General features: G+C 43.4%; 1 protein-coding gene across 1 annotated transcript in view; it reads right to left on the bottom strand.

The window, feature by feature from the left end:
• The window catches only part of LOC309701483 (NACHT, LRR and PYD domains-containing protein 12-like), a 442,279-nt gene that overhangs the window by 325,123 nt on the left and 92,931 nt on the right, over positions 1-24,225 (bottom strand). The window lies entirely within an intron of this gene.

Raw genomic sequence — 24,225 nt, 5'->3', positions numbered from 1 at the left:
AGACAAAGGGCAAAGTAGATGCATTTGCATCAGCAGGAAAATACACCCCAAACTAGCATCATCATTATACAACTTTAACAACTGCCACTAAATGATACTTCATACACAGACCAGTGTGAGGTTAAGTTATGATGTCACTGGCAGAACATTTATAGAAACAACCTTTGAACTCTGAGTCAGCAGCTCTCTTACATGGTCAGCTGAGCTCCATGATTGAAGAACATTGTTGCTGCAGGTTCATGACTGAAGTCTGGAGGAAATATTTCTTTGGACGAGTCACTCCTCACAGACACACAGCTGGATACTGGAGACTGTGACCTCTGACCTCTGCAAACACAAACATCAATAACTGATCAGTTCTCTCTGACAGCCATATGATCAGCTGATCCCTCTGTGATATTGTGTCTGCCTCATAACGCTGACAGGTCAGCCAATCATCAGCCAGTTTTTTCTGTCTCTGAATGAACTCAGTTTGTTCTCAGCTCTTCTCTCTGATTCTGCTGCACTGACTTCACTTAAACTTACAGAGTTCAGATCTTAGCAAGAAAACAAGTCAATAAAAAGCAAACTCAGATCAAACAGTTTGAACCAATCACAGATCAATGATTCTGTCATGGTTATGTTGAAATGACTAATAAAGTTAGTAGTGTTCTTACATTATTGCTGCAGGTCCATGACTGTAAGGTGGAGGTGTTTGTGTAACTCCGTCACTCCTCACAGACACACAGCTGGATGCTGCAGATGCTGCTCCGTCCTCTTCCTCCATCTTCTTGATGTCAGGGTGGAGTTAGTCTGAGAGGTAAACACACACACTCAGAGGTGCTGTTGTACTGGAAGCATCACACTGACGGCTTTCTAATGTTGGAGCTTTGGCCCTAAAGTCCAAACCAGTTATTTTAGAGGCTCAAAGTCTTTAAAAAACACCAAAACCATCACATTATTTAATAAGTACATGATCAGGTGGATGAAGGAACTCAGTGTGTTTGGGATCATCATCATGGTGAGGAGCCCACATGTTACGGCTCCTTTGGAGAGAAGCTGAGGATCACTGCAGGAAGTGAGCTCATGAAACCAAACTGCTGTTTGTGAGCAGCATGACTCTGTTATTGGACCTGCTCTGTGTTCTACATATGATCAATACTTCAAATATCTGTAAACATCTCATCTTATATTTGTTGCACTTGGTCACATCTGTCTTTAAAAATAGATTTTTAATGTCACTGAGAGTTCTTTTCTACCTTTATTGATTTATTTTGGAATAAATTAAATATAAAGGTGCCAAAAACTGCCTGCAGCTTCTGCTCTGTGACAGGAAACTACTGTCAGGCTCAAAATGACTTCAGATTATTCATCACAGAGTGTTTATAGATCACAGGACACGTTACATTTTCACTGTCGATGTTTTAGTTTTAAAAAAAAATGCTGTGTTAAGGTCTTACTGTGAATCTGCGCGCTCATTGGCTAATACCCTGAGACTGACAGGTGGTTATCCAATCAGCGTGCGGCCTCACACGGACATAAAACTCTTAAAGTTTGTTTCTGAAGGGATTTTCAGATCAGACCTGATGTTTCTGCCTACAGCCTGTTTACCGATATAATCAATATCAGACATCAGAGCAACAGAAACCTCGGTGATCAGGACGCCGGCACTGAGAACAGGAAGTGGCTCAAACGTCGCACTTTCATAAAGTCAGCCTGAACTCCACTCACAGAGTTTCTGTCGCCATTTTAGTTTTAAAACCCGTCGTGATAAGGGCGGGTCTTACTGTGAACCTGCGCGCTCATTGGCTAATAACTTGAGATTGACAAGTCGTTATCCAATGAGCGCGCGGCTTCTCCCAACATAAAGTAGTTTCCTTTGAAAAACCAAAGTCTGATTATTTTTGCCTCCACTGACGGAGCCTGTTGTTCCCGCCACAGAGACACAGTAATGTCAGAGCGGTGTTAACACTCACCTGCCTCAGCACAGCTCTCACTCTCTTCCTGCTCTCTCAGCTAAACTCACTTCCTCTCTACTTACAGGAAACCAGCGCTCAGAGGAGCCGACCGGCCTCACGTTTCACCCACAGACACGAACAGCGTGGAATTATTTTATGTCATAAGAAGAAACATATTCATGTTAACACTCGCCTGCCTCAGCTCCACCTTCCTCCTCCTGCTGCTCTGAACGGAGGATCAACACTTTCACTTTCAAGGTTCAAGGTTCAAGGTTCTTTATTTGCCACATACATAGTTATATAAGTATAACACACAGTGAAATGTAGCCTGACACGCTCCTCGACATGTGCAAAAATTGGGGGGGTAGAGGAAGACTTGTAGTTTTTACCTTGTGTGATATTTATGGATGTGACACTAAATCACAGCATGAAAACTTCCTGCAAACATGTCACAGGCGATAAAAGTTTCACATTAAAGGTGAAGTTATTTTTCTGTCTCATGTTCAATAAACAGTGAGCTGGGAAAACTGAAGAACAGACTTCAGACGTTCCCTGCAGAGTTTCTGCTGCTCGGTCGTCTGCATGTTGCTGAGACTGAGCTGATGATGAAGCTGTGATGGGTTTATGGCACGTTTGGTTCTGGAGAAGAGTTTTACTGCCGGTGCAGGTGAAATGATCAGAGGTTACAGCCTCTGGTTAAAGTGGAGGCAGCGATCAGGACGGCTGAGCAGCAGAGGTCTCGAGGGTCCTAAAGTGTAAAAGCATCAGTGTTAGTAACACAAAGATGACAGAATGGGATCATCCACACAACACTAACATCTAAATCCACGGCAGGAACTCTTCCAGTGTCCTGAAAAATCTGTGTGCACGATGCTGAGATTAAAATCTGTCTGCTCATCTTAATGCAATATTGTGAAGTTACAATTCTTTTCTGTAAAAAGAATTTTCATTTTTGTATATAAATAAATGTTGATGTTGTGCTTTGGGATCGTGTGCTTCAATTTTACTTATAATGTGCCAAATGACTGCAACAGGCGGCTTAAGGCGATGCCATCCAGAGTAAGGATCTTGTTAGCCAGTGTTTCTAAGATTTTTACGCCCCGTTACAATAACCTCAGTTTATCTGAACTTAGAAGCAGAAAATTAAAGCTCATTATGTGTCTAAGACATCCCGGCAGTTTAACCAATAAAAGCGGGTATCATATGCATAGCAGTGAAAATGTATGCTATGTCTTCTAAAGCACGTATAATGTAAACAGAACTGGTCTTTGCACAGAAGCCTGTGGAGCTTCATAATTAACCTCAGTGTGTGAAGAGGACTCTCCATTTAATAATAGCTGTAATAAAATGTTCTGGCCAACGGTGTTAAACGCTGCACTTGGGTCTAGCAGGGAAGATTTCAACTTTTCAATATGAATGAAGGCTGAAAACTGATTAGATTAATGTCTGATGATCTTTTCTGTGCTTCTTCAAGTTTGTAACACCGAACATATTAAAGGATGATATAAGGTTCACAGGAAGAGTTTAATTAGACACATTTACTATTTTTCTTTATACTCTTTCTTTCTTGACATGTTTAATATGCTTACTATCAGAGGAGAAAATGAACCTTGTGTAGTTTAAAAACTTTTTATTTAATCAAACTGTAATGTTGTTGAACTCTGACGGACGTGTCTTTTAATCTTGTCAACAAATCCTTAATCACCTAAATGTGCCATTTATCATCTTGTAAAATGTTCCCTCTGCTTCTGTTGCACATCTCCCCCGACACTCTCTGCTTCACCAGCCCTGTGCAGCTGGTCCAATCGCTGCGTCCTTAAACTGGTGTGTTTAAATCTCTTTACCTCTGTTGTGAACTTCACACAAAGTTTGTGGTAACAAAATCAAACTGAGGAGGATCTGGTTTGAAAAACACACACTCGCGAGACAAAATAAAAACAGACTGCTCAAAGCAAAAGCAGAGCTCACAGCTGGTAGCACAAAACACAGTGACAACGTGCGTATCAGATACCCTCAGTGCCAAAAGCATAAATATGAAAACATGGGATCACCTAAAAATGGCATTGAGGGGGTGTTACAGTGAAATAAAATGAAACATTTTCATCTGAAAATGTTTCATTTTAGTAAAAACAATTCTCTGTAGTCAAGAACAACACCAACACAGAGAAGAAGAAGAGGGGGTCGTTTTACTACACATCATAAAAACGCAATCATTCATCTTCCAACTGTATCTTTCTGTTCTGGATTTAGAATCATTGGTTGTTTACTGATCTGTACTTTGGGAGTCACACTGTTGTGATACTGGGGAGAAAAGGGTAAGGTTTGATAGACTAAACCATTACACACAAAACTTGAAAAACCTAAAGAGTGTGTGAGACTGCTAGCTGTGTCGTTCAGCAATAAACTCATCTACAAATGTGTTAGTAAAGAGTGACTTGTACTTCTGTCCCATTAAGCAACGGTTTAACAAATTTCACTGCAAACTATAAAAGGAATCTGGATTTAAATAGAACATAGTAGTGCAGGAAACACTAGTATAAGGTGTCTATGGAACAAATCTCCTTCAGCGTTCAAAATGACCAAAGTGAGGCCTACAGGCGTTTCTCTCAGTTGGTTGTGTTCAGGGAAAAAGCAGCTAAATACACTGAGACTGCTCCACATTGTTAGTGAGTTAACTCTGGATATCTGTAGGTTTGTCAAACTTGGAGTGAACAAAAGCAGAAAACAGTAAAAGATGCAGACAGTGAAAGTCTGGTTTATTTCATGAACACAATGAAACATTTTCGGCAAAGCAGCATACATGATAAATAGATACACATGACACGGACAGTGAGAAGTAAAACTCGTCGTCTTACCACATGTTATATTCTGTAAACTTAAAATAAACCACAGAAATGAGTGTTTTAAAGTCATTATTAAAAACATGAGTCAACATTACTGAAGTGACACTTTAACGATGCTTCACATCACCGTGTTTATGATGATAAAACATGTTCTCTCGTTAGTAGATGTCTGCGCTGACACTTGTCATGAAAATGTCCCGAGCCAGGGTTCCTCTTCAATTACCATTGATCATTAATAGGGTCACAAAAGATTTGTCACATTATCCCCATAAACAAAATGCTTTTATAGAAATCATTGTGACACAAATATTTAGATTCTTGTTTCACAATGTGCACGAACTCAAAATCTTTAGAGTTTCATATTTATAAAGTATCACAAAGAATACATTTATACCGTTGTATGAGCTACACTTCTTGTAAAAAACTGATTGGAAATGCGTTCGAGAAAAGCTCCTGCTGTGACCTTCCTTCTGTGAGGGCACACACACACACACACACACACACACACACACACACACACACACACACACACACACACACACGTGTCTATATACACACATACACAAAGCTGTGTAAAGCAACTATTGGCGACTGTCAAGCCTTTGAGTCGCCGAGCAGCTGAATAGGCGAATAATGTTGACGCGCCCGCTGTTTAAAACGTAAGTCAAAGTTCCAGGTTAAAACTCCTTTATTTGTTATCAAATCCTTAAAATCGGTAGAAAAACAGTGATCAAAACATTCCAAGCTTGAGCGGTCAGCAAAAGTCGACTTCCCCCATCACCCACTCATTCACAAAAATTCCCTCAGGACGTGAACAGATGATATAGCAATCACTATTACCGACACCACGTGACCCAAAGCTACGCCTTATCCACAACAGCAACTATAAATAACGAATCTAAACGTATATACATAAAATACAGAAATGAATGAGGTGGAATGAATACTACAAATGTACATAAGGTGCAGCTGCAGTCTGGCAGTGGGAGCAGTGTGACAGGTCAAGTGTTAAGAAGGGAGATGGCGAGGGGAAAGAAACTGTTCCTGTGTCGGGTGGTCCTGGTCTGCAGGCTTCTGTACCGTCTGCCAGAGGGCAGCAGATCAAAAAGTCTGTGTGCAGGGTGTGAGGGGTCTGTGATGATTTTCCCTGCCCGTTTCCTGGTTCTTGAGCGGCACCCCCCTGCCCTCCATCCAGGATGGAGGGCAGGGGGGTGCCGATGATCCTATCTGCTGCCCGTACAGTCCGCTGCAGTCTGCTCTTGAACTTGAAGCTTTTGTTACCATACCTCAAACACATGTACCCATACCTTAAACAAAAGCACTGCTTTGCACCCTAGTTGCAATTATGCAACACACATGGTCCTGCATACTACACTCTATTTCACACATAAGACACTTCGTTCACAAAATGAAATTTCAGGGTGCCACCCTGGAAAACATCCAAAATACAAAGCACATCGGGTAATTGCAACCACTCAATACACACCTGAAGGCACGTACTTGAAAAACTGAACACCAATTAGCCAACTACAAAAAGCCCTCAGTTTAGCCAATTCAAGAACTTTGCAAGCATGGATGGAGGGAGAGCAAGAGGAGGAGGTCGTCGAAGAGGCCACGCACAGACCCATATTTCTGATGATATAAGAGCAACTTTGGTGGACCATGTCATCAACCATGGCCTGACTATGAGAATTCTCTAGAATGACTCGAAGACCTTCTGGGGCAGGACGCCAACGCCTGTTCACACAACAGCAGGAACTTGCCGTTGTGGACCTAGTGAGGGCAGACAATGCCATCCGTCTCCACCAGCTACGAAAGCAAATACAGGGAGTGCAGAATTATTAGGCAAGTTGTATTTTTGAGGAATAATGTTATTATTGAACAACAACCATGTTCTCAATGAACCCAAAAAACTCATTAATATCAAAGCTGAATGTTTTTGGAAGTAGTTTTTAGTTTGTTTTTAGTTTTAGCTATTTTAGGGGGATATCTGTGTGTGCAGGTGACTATTACTGTGCAGAATTATTAGGCAACTTAACAAAAAACAAATATATACCCATTTCAATTATTGATTTTTACCAGTGAAACCAATATAACATCTCCACATTCACAAATATACATTTCTGACATTCAAAAACAAATCAGCGACCAATATAGCCACCTTTCTTTGCAAGGACACTCAAAAGCCTGCCATCCATGGATTCTGTCAGTGTTTTGATCTGTTCACCATCAACATTGCGTGCAGCAGCAACCACAGCCTCCCAGACACTGTTCAGAGAGGTGTACTGTTTTCCCTCCTTGTAAATCTCACATTTGATGATGGACCACAGGTTCTCAATGGGGTTCAGATCAGGTGAACAAGGAGGCCATGTCATTAGTTTTTCTTCTTTTATACCCTTTCTTGCCAGCCACGCTGTGGAGTACTTGGACGCGTGTGATGGAGCATTGTCCTGCATGAAAATCATGTTTTTCTTGAAGGATGCAGACTTCTTCCTGTACCACTGCTTGAAGAAGGTGTCTTCCAGAAACTGGCAGTAGGACTGGGAGTTGAGCTTGACTCCATCCTCAACCCGAAAAGGCCACACAAGCTCATCTTTGATGATACCAGCCCAAACCAGTACTCCACCTCCACCTTGCTGGCGTCTGAGTCGGATTGGAGCTCTCTGCCCTTTACCAATCCAGCCACGGGCCCATCCATCTGGCCCATCAAGACTCACTCTCATGTCATCAGTCCATAAAACCTTAGAAAAACCAGTCTTGAGATATTTCTTGGCCCAGTCTTGACGTTTCAGCTTGTGTGTCTTGTTCAGTGGTGGTCGTCTTTCAGCCTTTCTTACCTTGGCCATGTCTCTGAGTATTGCACACCTTGTGCTTTTGGGCACTCCAGTGATGTTGCAGCTCTGAAATATGGCCAAACTGGTGGCAAGTGGCATCTTGGCAGCTGCACGCTTGACTTTTCTCAGTTCATGGGCAGTTATTTTGCGCCTTGGTTTTTCCACACCCTTCTTGCGACCCTGTTGACTATTTTGAATGAAACGCTTGATTGTTCGATGATCACGCTTCAGAAGCTTTGCAATTTTGAGACTGCTGCATCCCTCTGCAAGATATCTCACTATTTTTGACTTTTCTGAGCCTGTCAAGTCCTTCTTTTGACCCATTTTGCCAAAGGATGTTGCCTAATAATTATGCACACCTGATATAGGGTGTTGATGTCATTAGACCACACCCCTTCTCATTTGCCTAATAATTCTGCACTCCCTGTATGTGTGTGCGTGTCCAGGGTTCAGCTGAGACAGTGTCCTTCGCCCTGCCAGGCTAAGTAAACAGTCTTCCAGCCAACCCAGGTGGCCTTGCATGGAATGGGAAGGAACAGACTCAACACAGTCGTTATCAGGGTGTTGTTCAGCTCCGACCTTGAGCCCACGTCTGGGGCTGAAGGGGTATCCGCATAAGTGATGGTGCTTTTTACTTTAGTGCGAACAGCTCATATGAATTTCAAAGCAGTTCTACAGTCCAACACTGGTCTCTCAATCTCCCGTTGGAGAGCCGCGAGCTTCGCCATACTTGCGTTCTGTGATGTTGTCATTCTTGTGCTCAAGGAGCCGATTCTGAGAACTCACGGCAGTGTGCCTCCCCGAGATGTCATCCAATTTGTGCCCAGAGATGTTATTCTGAGCGAGCCCTTCCGAGATGTATCCAGTCTGCAGTCAGAGATCTTATTCTGAGTATCCACAGCAGCCGTAGTCTCTCCAAGATCTTATCCGTGCTGACTCAATGAGCCCATTTTGAGAAACTCACCCCTCTCCCATCGTTCCAATCCCAGCGGGCAGCCTTGTGGGGGTTTGAACAGCCGGTTCCGCTTTCTCAAGCCAGCTCCGATCAGCCAGAACCCTGTTACCATGGTTCCGAATAGGTAGATATCTTCAGCACACAGACTCACCCGAGCCCAAACTTCTCGTTGAGAAATTGCATTTAGGGACCAGTTTTCAACAGGACAATGACCCCAAACACACCTCCAGGCTGTGTACTAGAAGAAGTATACTAGATGGCGGCGCGCACAGACGCAGCGGCTCTATGCTCTCCACTTGGGTGCCTTTCTTTTTTGTTTCTCCACTTTTTCTTCTTCTTTTGTTTTCCTTATTGTGAAGCCAAATTTTCCTACAACCATCTGGAATTATGCAAGATTGGATATAACAGCCAGATCCCCATTACCAGTGATTATCAGAGGGTGCACAACATCCCCCCGGAGATAGCGAGAACATCGGGTGCTCCGTGGATTGTTATCGGCTCTGCCAAGAAACGCAGGCGGCGGAAGGAACGCAAACAAAAGCGGGGATGCCTGTCGGGCCTGCTGGCCAGGCTAAAGAAGCAGCCTTTCAAACCACCGCTCCCGAGCATCTTTCTGACCAGCGCACGGTCGGTCGTCAACAAAATAGATGAACTGAACCTACTTCTCGCCGCACAGCCAATCGTCCGTGACTGCTGTGTCCTGGCCGTCACGGAGACATGGCTCACTCCGCGAGGCTCCTGCCTACGACAGCCGTAACGCTCCGACAATCCATCAAGCGGTGGTAGCTTAGCAAAGTCGTACTGAAACATCTGACAGATTTTCGAGCGCCGTGCACATAAAATCGTTTCGAGGTCAGTAAACACAACCAGAGTTCATACATAAGGCACACGGGGTTATAAGGGGCTCTGTCGACTTTCAGAAAAATCAAAGGATTGATTTTAAGTGCGCCGTATTTTCCAAACAACACGGTAATAACGCCGGCCCGCTAGCATGCTCTACCAAAAATAGTGCTTTGTTGTGTATCTGACGGACGAAAGCTAAACCAGTTCCACACCACTGAAGCTGCAGCATTTTTACAAACCAGTTCTGGTTCATCCGTTTCATTTAGCGATCCACTTTCGCTCTTCTCATTCTGCGTCATCATCCAATTCCACCTGTGATCTTGTGTCACCATTGCTCTCTGAGCTTTGTGTTGCTTCTTCTGTCACCTGACAAATAGGACATACATGACAATAAGAATAAAATGTGGAGCTGCTTCAGTGTGTCTGTCACTTTGTGCAGATCTTGACTGATCAGTAATGTTTGTAGGCTGAGTGCATTTTTAAAACAAGTTGTGCAAACTGCACTACAAGGTGGAATATTTGCAAAATCATAACTATGACCTATGAATACGTCAGTGCCATTAAGATGAAATTCTTGTGTCACCAACATTTTAACGTTAGACATATAATTCTAACAGCCTCTGTAAACTAATATCCTGGCTGCTCGAGGCTGCTGTTTTCTCTGACAGCTTCACTTAGATTAGAATTAGAAACGCTGCTCTGAGACTGAGAGAACTAACAGTGCTGCATGTTGTGCTGTTTCCAAAACACGTTATTCATGGTTACATACAGTTTTAGACTGATGTGGGCCAAAGCCTAGCATAGCCTGCAACGTTATTGTGACGGACACATTTTATGTGTCAGACCCAGGACCCTGAGCAGTTATGGACTAATATTATAATGTATGTATTTTGTATTGCTGTCCCTCGTTCTCCCTGCTTGTAGACGTGTGTGTGTGTGTGTGTGTGTGTGTGTGTGTGTGTGTGTGTGTGTGTGTGTGTGTGTGTGTGTGTGTGTGTGTGGCCCTGGCAGGTGATTAACCACACCTGCAGCTGATCAGGCCTGTCGGAGGAGCTATTTGAGAGTGTGGTGGAGCTCTCTCCGACGCTGGATCATTGCGTGGCTTCACGTCAGTCTCTCGACCAGTTCCTAGTTTGAGTCTGCTGCATTATTGTGTGTCTGACGGCTTCCTCTCTCTTATGTCCCCAGGAGTTACGGGGAGACGAGAGGACAGCGAGCACGGGGTGCTCATCACGGAGAAGCGGAGACAGGAGCACTAGCACTGGGAAGAGGACACGTCACGGGAGTCGGGAGAGCACGGGATTTATTGTCATGTCTGTCCATCGCTGTAAATAAACGCACTGCTTGTACATAGAGCACCGCGCCTGTGTCCTCCTTCCCTACACCCCCACGGTCTGCCAGCCAGACCGTGACATTATGAGTGAACTTGGCTTTAAGTGACTTACAGGTTTCTCTGAAAAATACTTTCTTATATCCAGGTTCTTCCTCTTTGCTGCCGTCCTCCTCTCCTCCTGGGAGCGCAGGCTTGCCGCTGCTAAAACTCAACAGAGCTCCCTGAAAGGTTCAGCCAATCACATTGGCCATATTTGTCACATGAGGTAGGACTCCAGTACAGGACGTAATTTAACTCTTTCGGCACCGCTGGGTGAATGAGACGTTGACAGATTTTTTTTTCTTCTTTCTATCAGGTTTACTTTTCTTTACTCGAAGAGATCAAATTATTGGTGAGGACAATTCAATAATCGCTGGATATTGGTGGGGACATGTCCCCTCCGTCCATGCCAAATCGACGCCCTTGCCCGAATCGATTCAATCCATGATTCGATTCGATTCGATTTGGGGAAATTTTGCCTCAGACAGTCAGCAATATTATAATTTAGATCATACCCCCCCCCCCCACACACACACACACACAGCCTTATGGGTACAGTAGTCTCCTGCTACACCTCCTTTTAGCTAAAGACATACTTCACAATGACTCACTCAGCTCACAAGAACAGGAATGCAGAGCATTATCAAACGTTAAAATGATACACATCTCTCACTTGTTCACTTACATTTAAACGAAACACATAATTGTAAACATCTCTAACAGCCTAAGCCAGCTTTGAATAGGGCCTGAATGGATAACTTCAGAGAATTACACATCCAATCTTACACGAGGTCTCACCGCTCGACCAGATCTGGTAACAGTCCCTGTTGGTGTGAGGTGGCTCCTATTTCTCCTTAGAAAACCTGTCTGTCTCTACCACATAAGATCTGGGAGCACTGGCAGGTCCAACTACTGCTCCAGTGGTTCCTTCAGTAGTAATCTACACCTTCTGTCCTGACTCTATGTCTGCGGTTGTAGTGTTTTGCCTGCTCACGCCTCCCCTCCTCATCCTTCTCGCGAAAAGCCTGTAGGTCGGGCCGCTTTGGCACCAGCTTCGCAGCAGCTTGTGGCAGAGAGGTACGCAGGTGTCTCCCCATGAGCAACTGTGCCGGTGAGAGCCCATGTTCCAGTGGGGTGGCCCTGCACGCTAGCAGTGCTCTGCTGTAGTCACAGTCCTCTCAAGTCTTTAATGGTACGATCAGCGCGTTCTGCCTCCCCATTGGCTTGGGGGTACCTGGGGCTGCTCGTTTCATGTGTGAACTGGTACTCTTTAGCAAAGTGCTTGAACTGTTCTGATGAAACTTGCGGCCTGTTGTCCGATACCACAGTCTCGGCAACTGCATGTCTTGCAAAGGCCTCTTTTATAGCATTAATAGTGACCTCTGCTGTTGTGTCTCTCAGTTCAGCAAGTACCAACGACCAGATTTGGTGTGTGGTAGTAACAGGCAAATGAACTTTTGTTTTTTAATGATTTGAATATATATGAATGCTTGTGCATAAATACACAAACAATACACATATGCTTTCATGCTTTCAATTGTGTCATTTACGTGATCTAGGTCAGCGGTCTCCAACCTTTTTTGCACCACCGACCGGTTTATGCCCGACAATATTTTCACGGACCGGCCTTTAAGGTGTCGCGGATAAATACAACAAAATAAAACTAGTACCGAAAAAGAAGATTTATTCATAACACACGTGAAAAGACCCAGGAAAACCGAGTTAATGATAAAAACGATAACAAAATAACGCTGAAAAGCAATAAAAACCCTGAAAACCAGACATTTCACACCTGAGCCTCAACTCTCGGGGCCCGGTACCAAACGACTCACGGACCGGTACCAGTCCGAGGCCCGGGGGTTGGGGACCGCTGTTCTAGGTAGCTCTGTTTTGGAAGTTCAGTTCAAGCTAGAAATGTGCTTTGGAGTTTGTACGTGTTTTGTCTCTAGGGGCCACCACATATATTTCTATTTACATTCAGGTGACAGCAATCCATGGATGGTTTCGACATGCAAGAGGATATTTTCCCCGGTGCCCAGCGGGAGAAGACACTGCTTGCGATGTCGATGAGGTCCTGTGGCCAGACCCCAACAGACGGCGGGATCCATGAGCCCACGTATGCACAATTGTCATGATTTTTTGTGTGTACAGTATAGTGTTTTTTCTATTACTGTATTATGTTTGTGTTTTGCTTTATCTGAATTGATGGTGCTGCAGTGGACAATATTGAGTAGGCCTATTTGCTTTTGTTGGTTGTTTGTGTCTCCTGAAAATGTGCCTTCAGAATAAACAATGACAATGAAAGACTGCAGTGTTTTATATGAAGTAGACTAGTGTGTCCCCCTGATCTGATCTGCATGTGATGCAAGTATGTGTCATTTTGTCAACAGAGTTACATCTTGACAGAGGAATGTTAGGTTTTGACAGCAGAGTTTCAGTTTGGCACAGATGTGAATGGTATATTTTGATGTGTCATGTTTACTTGTGTTTAGAGTTTTGGCACAATGAGCGACGTTTTGCAAAATGTGTTCAAGCAACGGGCAAAAACTGTAACATGTTTTTCACCAAAGATTTCAGCAATTATAAAAATTCAACTCAAGCTATTCAGCTATTAGCATTCACACTGCATTTTCTACAGGAAGTACATTTTATATACCAGTTTCAGTTCAAAGTGCATTAAAAATAATAAATAATTATTAAAAATAATACCATCAATATGTTACTGCACTACACTTACTGGACTTGTGGAAGTATTTTGAGAACCATAAGAGATTCTTACAAATGTTTGAAAGAAAAAAAATCTTTAACATAGCTGGAGACTCGTGTAGAAATATGAATGAGTTTATAAAGTTTCTGTCATGGTGTGCTGTGACAGGCAGGTAGTAGGACCCAAACACAGGACTCTTACGTGGAATGAAACTTGAATCGGCAGCTTTTATTGCTGGAAACTCAGGTGGACTCAAGAAACTACAAACTAAGAAACAAGAACTAGGAAAACAAATCAGGAACTATGAACAAGAATCAAGTAAAGAACACGGAGGAGAAAAAACACCCAGCCCACTGAAAACTAAAGAAACCCCCAAAAACATGAAGAACAATCATTAAGGAACATATTTACATATTTAGAGTTACTGCAACACCAACACTGGGTCACAGCTTCAGTGTCAGTCGGTGACTTTTGGTCTGCAACAGCAGCAGAACAGACTTCTCAGTCTTTTGAAGAAGCCCTTTTTCTTCTTCTTGATCTGACGGTCTTCGGACTTCATGCTGGCTTCAGGTTCTGGAAAAGGTTCCTCAAAGGGAACATCAGGAACCGGCCCAATTTCAGAACAAGATCCGTTGATCATATGATCTTCACCTTCAACACAGGATTTGGACTCGCCATAGGGTTCCTCACAGGGAGCGTCGGGCTCTGCAACACTTTCTGACAGAGCTCCTTCGATCGTAAGGTCTCGAGTACTCAGACTGGATGCCCTTTCAGAAAGAAGTTCCTCACAGGGAACGTCGGGCTCTGCAACACTTTCTGACAGAGCTTCTTCGGCTGGTGGAACATTTGCCACTGAAAGGCCGTCAGAGGAGCGCTCACCATTTGTGCTCTTCACATCAGGACTTGAAGGGGGCTCAAAGATTTCACATATCCGGATCCTTGCTACATCAGCAATGGTCTTCAGCAACAGGGGTGCAAAGTTTGCAACTTGGATAGACAGAATTTCTTCAGGAAATTTCTGTCTAATCTCCGTCAGGATGCTGTCGACCAGATCGTCTCGGATAGAGCGGGTGAAGACGGCCTGTGTTTCCATCGCCGTGAGGCTCTTGGAGACACGATCTAAAGTGGCCTTGGTGACACTGGTGGAGAGGATACTTAGACTCTGGGAGGCCATGTTTAGGAGGGGACGAGGAGGAAGCTCCCAGAAGCCCTGGAGAACGCGGGGAACTACCTCGACCACTACCTCCTGCGCGGTGAGCAGTTTGCTGTTAGGCTGTTCCTGCTGCTTCTTTTTCAGGATTTCAACGTAATCCTTCACCGCGCTGAGGAGTTTAGGTGCTCTGTAGAAAAACATGATAAGAGTTATCTGTTAAACATATTCAAAGCATCATTTAAATATTGAAACACTGTAGCTGGACTGTTAACCCTGTAACCACCTTTGTATCATACATGAGTTTCTGAGATCTCGATCTCATCAACATGATCAATACTTGCTATAATTTCTAAATGTTGTGGACAAAACTCTTTTTTAGTCTAAAGTTAACATTGTCGTTAACAAAAAGTTGCCAAAAACACCCAGTGTATCAAATGTGATACAAAAAATAAATACACAATAAAAGTAAATCATACACAACATGACATAGCAAAGAACTCATGTGTGGCTTTTGTTTAAAGGGTTGATAAACATCTCAGTTCCAAAGAATCTGAATTTTCTGGCTGTTTTTTGATGGGTTGGGTCTTACAGGGTTAATAACTGTATGTTACATGAGACTCACTGAAATTTAGGAGGTACGGCCTCTGGGAACTGAAGAAGCAACCTGGCTTCAAATTCAACGTCCCTCATTTTATTGCTGACGTTCACCGCCCACACCTGAAACAGAAAACACATTTACACTGCGCTTATGTGTAAAGGTTATGTGCACATAATGAAAAAAAAGTCTTGTGGGTTTTCTCGTCTTACCAGCCTTAGAAGAGGTTTGGCTTCCTCTTCGTCAAAATCCTCTAACTCAAACTCCCACAGCCTTCAAAAGAAAGCAAAGCAGAGGTTTTCTCTCAGCACTTACACGTCATCACAAACAGACTTTCAGGTGTGACAGTAACTCACTGCTCTCTGAGCGTCTCCCTGCTCTTCTCCACCAAAAGATCTCTCAGATCTTCAGCAGTGAGGTTCGGTGGAATTAGATCTTCCTGCTGAAGTCTGAGAAACTCCGTCATTATCGCAACCTAAAAGTAAAGGAGACATTTAATCACCACCACTCTCAGGTCCTCAGAAATGACCTGATATTTTCTGTCAGCTTTGGTTTGCATGAATCTGGGTCTAACCTGAGCCTTGTAGCCCGGAAGATACCAGCAGATCTTTACAGCTGTTTCATAAATCGGTGTGTTGAACAACACCTGTCAAAGAAATAGCAATTTAGTCATTGTTACTTAAAATGATTCTCAGTTTGTCAACTTTTAAAACGACATCAAATTCTTCAAATTACTGAAATGCAGTAAAAGCAAAAGCGTCACATACCCTGATAGGCTTATAGATTCCTTGACTCTTTTCCATTTAAACGTGTTCAAATCAAAGTCAGGAAGAAAAACGTCAACTGCTCTCCAACGATGGCGTACGGGGGATCTGGACCTGAAAATGCTCTCAGCTCGGTGGTCTCGCACAGATGAGCTCTTTTGACAGTCTGATGTTTATTTATGAATGCAGAATTTCTTGAGCAGTCACCATGGAAACTTGATGCAGCTTCATGTTGTTAAATTAAAAGTAAACACTGTGTATTTTGCACTACACTCCACTAAACTTATCATATAAGTAAATAAAGTGTGGGTTAGGTCCCTCCTGTGGAAAGAGCCACACAAACCGATGGATCAGAAAAGACAAAGTCAGCTCCAGCATGCCTTTTCATATTATGTGCCTGCTTATCTCCATTTCTTTACAGTAGATGGGAACTTTTGCAGTAAAGCAATGGCTTACAAACAGTGGACTGTGGACTAATGCAGACATCTGAAGCCTGACAGCAGCTGGTATATACACAGCTTTGGACAAACTGGCCCTTTAAACAGCCCAGAGGAAGAAGAGACCTCTGCGTTATCAGTGCAGCCTAAAGCACAATAATAATAATACTATTAATATGATTTTTAGAGCAATAATGCCCCAAATACTGAAGTCATTAATTACACATCCGTCATGCTTCACAGGAGGTCAGGAGTGACCGATGAACGTGATGCTACATTAGAGTCTGTCCTATGAGTTCAGCAGGAGGAGGTGAACCCACAGCTGGGACCAGTTCTCTAGTGGGTCCAGTATCATACTTGTGTTCATCCTGGTCTGAACCTGGTCAGAAGAACTGACTTCACTTTTGAAAATTCAATACTTATAAAAGGTAACCCCAAACAGTCTACAACGGCTGTTTTCTGTCCACCGAAGCAAATTTGATTGACGAGGTTTTTGTACCTTCACTTCTCCAAAAAGCAAATAAAGAGATTAAACAAAGATTTACTGAACGACCGTCAGAATTCCCAGAGCTAACGTAGATCGCTTTATGCTCTTGAGTCAGGAGGGATAAGAAAAGTGACTGCAAACATTGTGGAACGATTCATAGCGTTTGATTGCTTGTGTGAATGTATTAAACAGGAAACCAGGAGCTGCAGAAACCCAGTAATGCTGAAGACGCATGCGTGTGCGTTTATTACAGGTTTTTCTGAATGCTTAAACCCTAACTGTGATTCTTACAGCACAATTCCTAAAACTATTGATACTTATAGCAAAACCACTCACTGAGTGTGCAAAACTAAAAGCACAAACACTGCTTTGCACTCAGTTTGCCATTTTGTAACACACACTTTGCAAACCTGTAGCTACAATCCACTGCACAGCACTCTTTTTGCAGAACTGTAAACACAACTCACTGCTTTGCACTCAATTTCCAAATGATCAACGCACTCCTAGCAAAACTATACACATTTATGGCCATTATTTACACTATTTTGTCAACTGTCTGGCACACTGCCACATGTGAAAGCTTTTTTAGATAATTAGTTCACTTTGCAATCAGCCTAAGCACTATGATACAGGTAAGCTCTGTGTGTGGAGTACAATGGAGGGAGCAGGAAGAGTGAGAGGAGGCCGAGGAAGAGGACGTGGAGGTGAAGAAGTAGGATGAAGAGGACGACAAGGACAAGGAGGAGCAAGAGGAGGACGAGGAGGGGGGAGAGGACGGGTAAGAAGAGTAAGAAATAGAATTGCTGATGACATCAGAGCTACAATAGTGGACCATGTCATCAACCGTGGAGTGACCCTGAGGGAAGCTGGCCAACGGTTTTTTTGGTTTTTCTCAAACTTAAGTAACTGAAACCTTTCATTGAACTACAGCAGAAACAGATTGGAAATGCCAAGTTATTCTAACACTAGTGGACTTGTTAAACAAAACATTTGTTTCACTTCTTTCTCAACATGCAGCACCATTAAGAACAGTGGACCAGCATAGTTGGTCTGCATGAGCACACTTACTGCAACAGTTGTACATGCTGAAACTGGTTGCTGGCAGCTGATGTGAAGAAATGTCTGGACACATCAAAAGTTTTCTTTTTCATTTTCTTCCTCCCTTGGATAACATACACATGGCAAATAAAAACATGTAACTAGGGTGACGTGAAGTGTGTATCATCAGATTTAACTAAAATATAATGAGGCTGTCCATCTGTGAAGTAATTGTTCCTTCAAAAACCACTGTGACAACAGATTTTATTTCATTCATTTGATGGTTTTCTATTCTGTATACTGGAACTTTTTAATAGCCCCCCTGTCCACACATCCTTGACATGAGACTTTCTGCAGAGTTGCACATGATGAATGCACACAAAACTTAAAGTGTTGCTGTCATATTTTCTTGGATGTGGTTTGTTGTCATAATCAAGAACGTGTCTTATTTTTTTATTTGTTTTGTTGCTGATCGGCCATTGGACTGCTGAGCCTGCAGTGAACAGCCAGTCACTGACTCTTGATGCTAGAGCAAGGACAACTGAGCTCTCTCTCTCTCTCTCTCTCTCTCTCTCTCTCTTTTAAATAAATAATACGTTCGAGCTGTTTATGTTTTTGACTTGTTATGGACTATGACTGGCAATGGGAGGGCTGGCGGACTCATATTATGGAGGTGGAGGGTAGACACATTTTGTGTGCAAGAGACCACATACTACAGTGGTGATTGACACAGACTTCAATGGACATTTAGGTGAAGGGAACAGAGGTTATGAGGTGTTGGGTAGGTGTGGTGTTTAGGAGAGAAATCTAGAAAGACAGATGTGGGGCAGATTTTCCAAGTGGAAATGGCCGTGGTGCACACATACTTCAAGAACAGGGAGGAACTTGTGGAAATATATGAAAGTGGAGGAAGCTGCACACAGGGCAACTAAATATTATGCAGAAGGTGAAATCAAAAAGACAGGAGACAAGGAGGTGTCAGGGAGAATGCAGCTATGCAGCATCAAATGGTAGTTTGAAGGATGAGTTTGGACATCAAGAAGAGGAAGTGAGTGAAGGCAGAGACATGCAGGAGTATAAACAGGCTCTGGGTAGTAGGGAAGACTTACCAGATGGCTGGGATAGTACAGCTTTATTGAGATAAACTGCCAAGAAGGGGTTTGACGTCTTCTCTGCACAGAAGAAAGGGAAAAAAGAAAAGTGATTTTGAAAGTATTTGAAGGAAGAGATTTACAAAGAAAAAGAAGTGTAGTCAGTGAAATGAAGAAAATAGACCAAGAAACTGGGAGGCTAGGCATGTAGCAGAAAGAGGTGACAAAGGAAAAGGCTCAGTGCCACGTATGTGAAGCTGGACCCCAAGGAAATGAGGGAATGACACTTGCTAGGCAGAGAGTGAGTTTGAATGGATGTTCAAACCCAAAAAAAAAAAAAGATATATTCACATAACATAGATTGAAAGAAGCTGCAGGTGGCACAGCAGCTTTAATGTCTTCCAGACAGGAAGTTTTGGAAAGAAATATCATCATTTCCCAGATTTTACTATCTTAGTGTTCTGTAACAAAATCACTGTTGTGCGCATGGTGTTAGAGATGATGATGATTACAAAAACACTTAATGTGCTAGTCGTGCTTTTCTTGAGGGATTTGTCCTTCGACCAGTTTTCATGTCATTGGAATCATTTGCATTCACTGATTCTGGCACTTATTTCATCAAACCAAACTCCAAGTAAATACTTTCGGCTTTTTGGTTTTGTCAAACGAACTAATGTAAAGAATGCCTGGCTGTGCACTACACCACGCAGTGGGAATTTGTCTTCTCCAGTTAAATTCAGGATTAACTTGCTTTATAACACAGACCTCAAAAGTAACCGTTATAACCCCAAACACAAGAAAATGTGATCTACAGCACAGTGAGAACTGGCAACGCTTATCTGGAGGGGTCAGAGTGAATGAACTGGACACCTGTAGAAGCAGGATTTGATTTCCACTGATTTCCTTTCTGATCCGATACCAAGTAAAATTCAGGGTGGTATCGACGATACTGATCTGATACGATACTCTGTACAAAAACTTATTTTTTTTCATCATCACGAGTCGAGATACGTTTTAAAGTGGTCCAAGAAACAAATGCATATTTTCCCGAACCACTGTTCCTTGACTAAGGTGGATAACGTGATGAGGTCAAGGAAAGGTGTGACGGAGATTTGATTGGAAAACTTGCAATTGTCGTCCGTTAAAGTTTCACGTTGGCTTTTTCATCTTGAAAGCCCTCTCTGCTCGTGTCCAACCCGTGTGAACAATCACAGATGTGAGAAATGTAAACAAACCGTCCGCAGAACGCTGATCAGGTTATTTTAAGCGCAAGAAAACAAAAACGTTGCGCTCACCGTCGGCGTCACGGACGAGGCCTGGGGGTCCGGGCCCGTCCACAAAGGTCATTGTAACACAAATCATACGATTGCTAATGAAAATGCTATAAAGCTACATCGCAGATAAGTCTCTGGAGTAACAATCAAGGCCATGTTAGTTATTTGATGAATAGTATCTGTGCCACTCATGGCGCATGACTGAGGAGGACGTTGACCTCTGCAAGTCAGGAAAGTCTGCTACTCATTGTATAAATATGAGATGTTTTTCAAAAACCAGCCAGCCATCATCTCGGGAGGCTGACTCCAAAGTACCATCTCACTTCAAACTTGCAAAACAAGTCGAGTCGATGCGAGCGCACTGCTTGTTTCTAGTTAGTCTTTAAGGATGACAGCATTAGTCTGCTCCTTTGTATGAAAGAAAGTGAGTCGAGTCCATGTGGTCTGGCACCCACCCACATTTCTCTGCTAGTGATCCATGAGGACTCCACCTTGTTGCCAGTTCTCTTGTGTGGAAGCTTCAGGAAATGACAGCTTCACTCTGACGTGTGTGAGCTGTGTGAGGTCTGTGGTTAGAAGTTTACAGTGTTTGCTCTTTGTGTCGTCTGTAATATGCTCTATGGCTTTAAAAAAATGGCCACATGTTTCTGTAGCTGAATCTGTCCATCTCTGACCTTCTGAGACTGTATTTTCAAATAGGGACGTTCTGACTTTTCTTCACCTTGTACTTCATTCTGCAAATGTTTCATACTCTATTAGAGTTATTACATTATTCTGTTATGCTATAAAATCAACCCCCATATAAGATCGTACTTAAGAAATACATTTAAAAAACCTTCCTGTGCAAATAACCCAGGTTATCTAGAAGAAATAAAAACTGCACCGCAAACCAAACTCAGGTGTTCGACCTGTTGAGCTCGGGAAACTAACTGGTGTTTCATTTTAGTGAGTGCTTTGTTAGATTCCTTCATTTGAACCAAATGAAGTTGATTAAAGTTGATGCATTGATGTGTTTGAAGTGTTTTGTTAGTTGCGATGGATCTCCTGCTGTCTTTTTTCCTCATTATTAAAAGAGGATTTCTTTGAATTTCAAACATCCATTTCCTGTTTATCTGGTCCCGGGTCACAGGTGCAGCAGTCTAAGCAGAGAATCCCAGACCTCCCTAAACAACCACTTCCTCCAGCATATCCAGGACAATACTGAGGCATTCCCAGGCCTGCTGAGAGATATAACCTCTCTAGTGTGTCCTGGGTCTGCCCTGGAGACTCCTCCTCATGGGACAGGCCCCAAACACCTCACCCAGGATATTTTTAATGAAAACATCACAAATAAGTCGTCAGGTCTGATGGTCACATTTGTGAGATTCAACCACCATAAAGCAGAGATCACACAGGACACACTGTGTAACCCTCAGCTCAGGTGTGTTCAGGACATTTGCTTGGAAGAAGCCGTCTGTGGATAAATCCTGCTCTCCACCTCAGCTGTCAGGTTTATCCAGAGAACGGCCGTCCTGACTTCCAGCAGCCCCACAGTCCTCGTTTCTAATAAACTGGCATCACTGAAATGAACTGTCTGCCTCGCTGTTCAATAATCTGCTCTTTGCCAATTTCCCAGCAGAAGCTTCCACTCATATCAGCATTTTTCTGTGATTCTCACATGAACTAAACATAAAAAGCTGAAGCCAACCTCAGAGTTCCCCGTAGTGAGGAAGAGTTTCCTCTGAGCCACAGCTGAGTTTGATGCGTCCACAAAGGAAGACTGACGGGAGGACAGACTCTGGGAGAAAGGCAGATATTAAAAGATATGAATACAAAGTACGCTGCAACAAACAGGACAGCAGATTATGAAGAGCGGTTAGACCTTCATGTGTCAGTCATTGAAATGTGATCAAAGTTACCTGTTTGACATCCTGATAGAAGAAAATCAGCTTCTTGGATCCGTTTGCAGCAAAGAATTCATGGATCAGACTGAACTGGAAGAATCAGACATTAATGACTCCAAGGTTCAACTCTGAGGAAGGATCACGTCTCTGAACTTACTCTGTCATCAGAGACGATGGCGTCTTCCACCGCCGCCTCCTCCAGGCTGCCGGCGTCGGCCAACCTGCTCATCAGGTATTTATGTCGGGCATCCAGAGCTGCCCGCCGTTCCTCCTTCACGGCTCTCGCCTGTTTGGCTACTTCTCTCCTCACCTCATTGGACAGCAGCATCGTCCTTTTACCAGACACCTGCATAAAATCCTCAGCAGGCTGGGTGAGCTTGCGTGAGCTCTCTGTGGAGGCTGTTGCAGCTGAGATGGCTCACCCGAGCGGTGCAAACTTAGTTACCTTCAAGGCTCCAGAGTCAGCTGAGGTCAGCAGCTCAGCCTCTGGGGAGGTTACAATCCCTGGAACAGCCAGGTCTCTACAACCAGAAACAGTCTTTGCATGTGCAGCTTCAGAACCAGACTTGAAGTTCCAGTTAGTGTCCGATGTCCCAGAAACACTCAGGTGCTCACTGAGCAATCTCTTGAGGCCAACACTCACAAAATCAAACCGTCTTTGAGCCTTTGTGGGAACATTTATCGTCTGTGCTGGAAAGGTGGAAACATCTGGGAGATGCAGCCTTAACACACTGGGCTTCACAAGTCCTTGGAGGCAGCTCACTAAACTCAGGGATGCAGACAAAATCAGCACTTGCAGGAACACAATGTGCCCTCTCACAATGAGCTTGGAAGCATAAACTGAGTTTTCCTCACTGACTGTTTCAGACAGGATTGTGGGAGCAACACAAAAAGCAGCTTCAGCTGGAAACACACAGTTTAGTGTCTTTGCTGCTCGCTTTAAGTCACAATAAACAGGAAACTCATTGTGTCTCATGTCAGAATCACTCATATACAGGACAGGAAGAGGCGGAGCTTATTTCCTGCAGGGAGAGGTTAGCAGTCTGTGTCTTTCTCATTTCTGACTCCTAAAGAGCTGAAAAACACAGGCTGTTATTGGCTGGCTGACACTGGGATTAATGTCCTTGAAGCCAGCAGTCTTTAATGTCCAGGTTCAGAACGGGCAGGTGAAAAACAGTCCTTTATGTCCTCTGATGTTCAATAAACTGTCCTGATTACTGAGGGAGCAGAGAAAGTGTCTCCATCACTCACCACAGCTGGATGCTCTGAAATCCTGGAATCCAGCTGTGGAGAGGAGCGCCGGCGGCGTGGACGCAATTTAGTAATCAGGGAACGGGAGGCAGGAGGGAAACACAGCTGGGACCAATTACACACACGAGACAGGAAACAGTAACACAGGACTGTCAAAGTAAAACAGGAAATATAACACAGAGTCCAAAGTAAGGAGACGTGGGACACAGTGAAGACACAGAAACAGAAACCAGAACTATAATCACAAAACAAACTCAGAAACATAAAGAGTGAATCAGCTGATTCAGTGTTTGTGACAAAAACATGGATCCTGGTTAATAACTTTTATTTGTTTGTTTCTGTATTATTTTGTGTATCGTTCTTATGAGCTGTTGTTTTTTCAGTGAAATATTATTTCATTGTTTTAAGCTTTTTGTTGACTTTGAAGTGCTTAAGTTGATATTTTTGAACATTTAATTTGTTCGATTATTGTCGAGTCGATAAAACTGTCAAACGCACAGCTGCTTCCAGCACGGCCGGAGGAGAGGTGGCCGAGCAGACGCACAACACACACAGCTCACAGGTTTGCATTTCTAGATATTGCAGATGTTGCAGAAATTGAGAGTAAAGAACTCAGAGATCCAGCGCTGTCTCCTGCCCCTTATTTATACACCACAACACAACGACAGGCGTAACTCACACAAACGGGTAACATGAGGCTCAGATGCTTTGGACGTGTTCACATATACTGGACACAGAATGATGAAGATGGAGCTGCAGGA

Source organism: Aulonocara stuartgranti, assembly GCF_965226115.1.
Source record: "Aulonocara stuartgranti genome assembly, chromosome: 23".
NCBI lineage: Eukaryota > Metazoa > Chordata > Actinopteri > Cichliformes > Cichlidae > Aulonocara > Aulonocara stuartgranti.
Note: the sequence above shows the minus strand (reverse complement) of the source record. Positions and strands in the feature narration are given on the sequence as shown.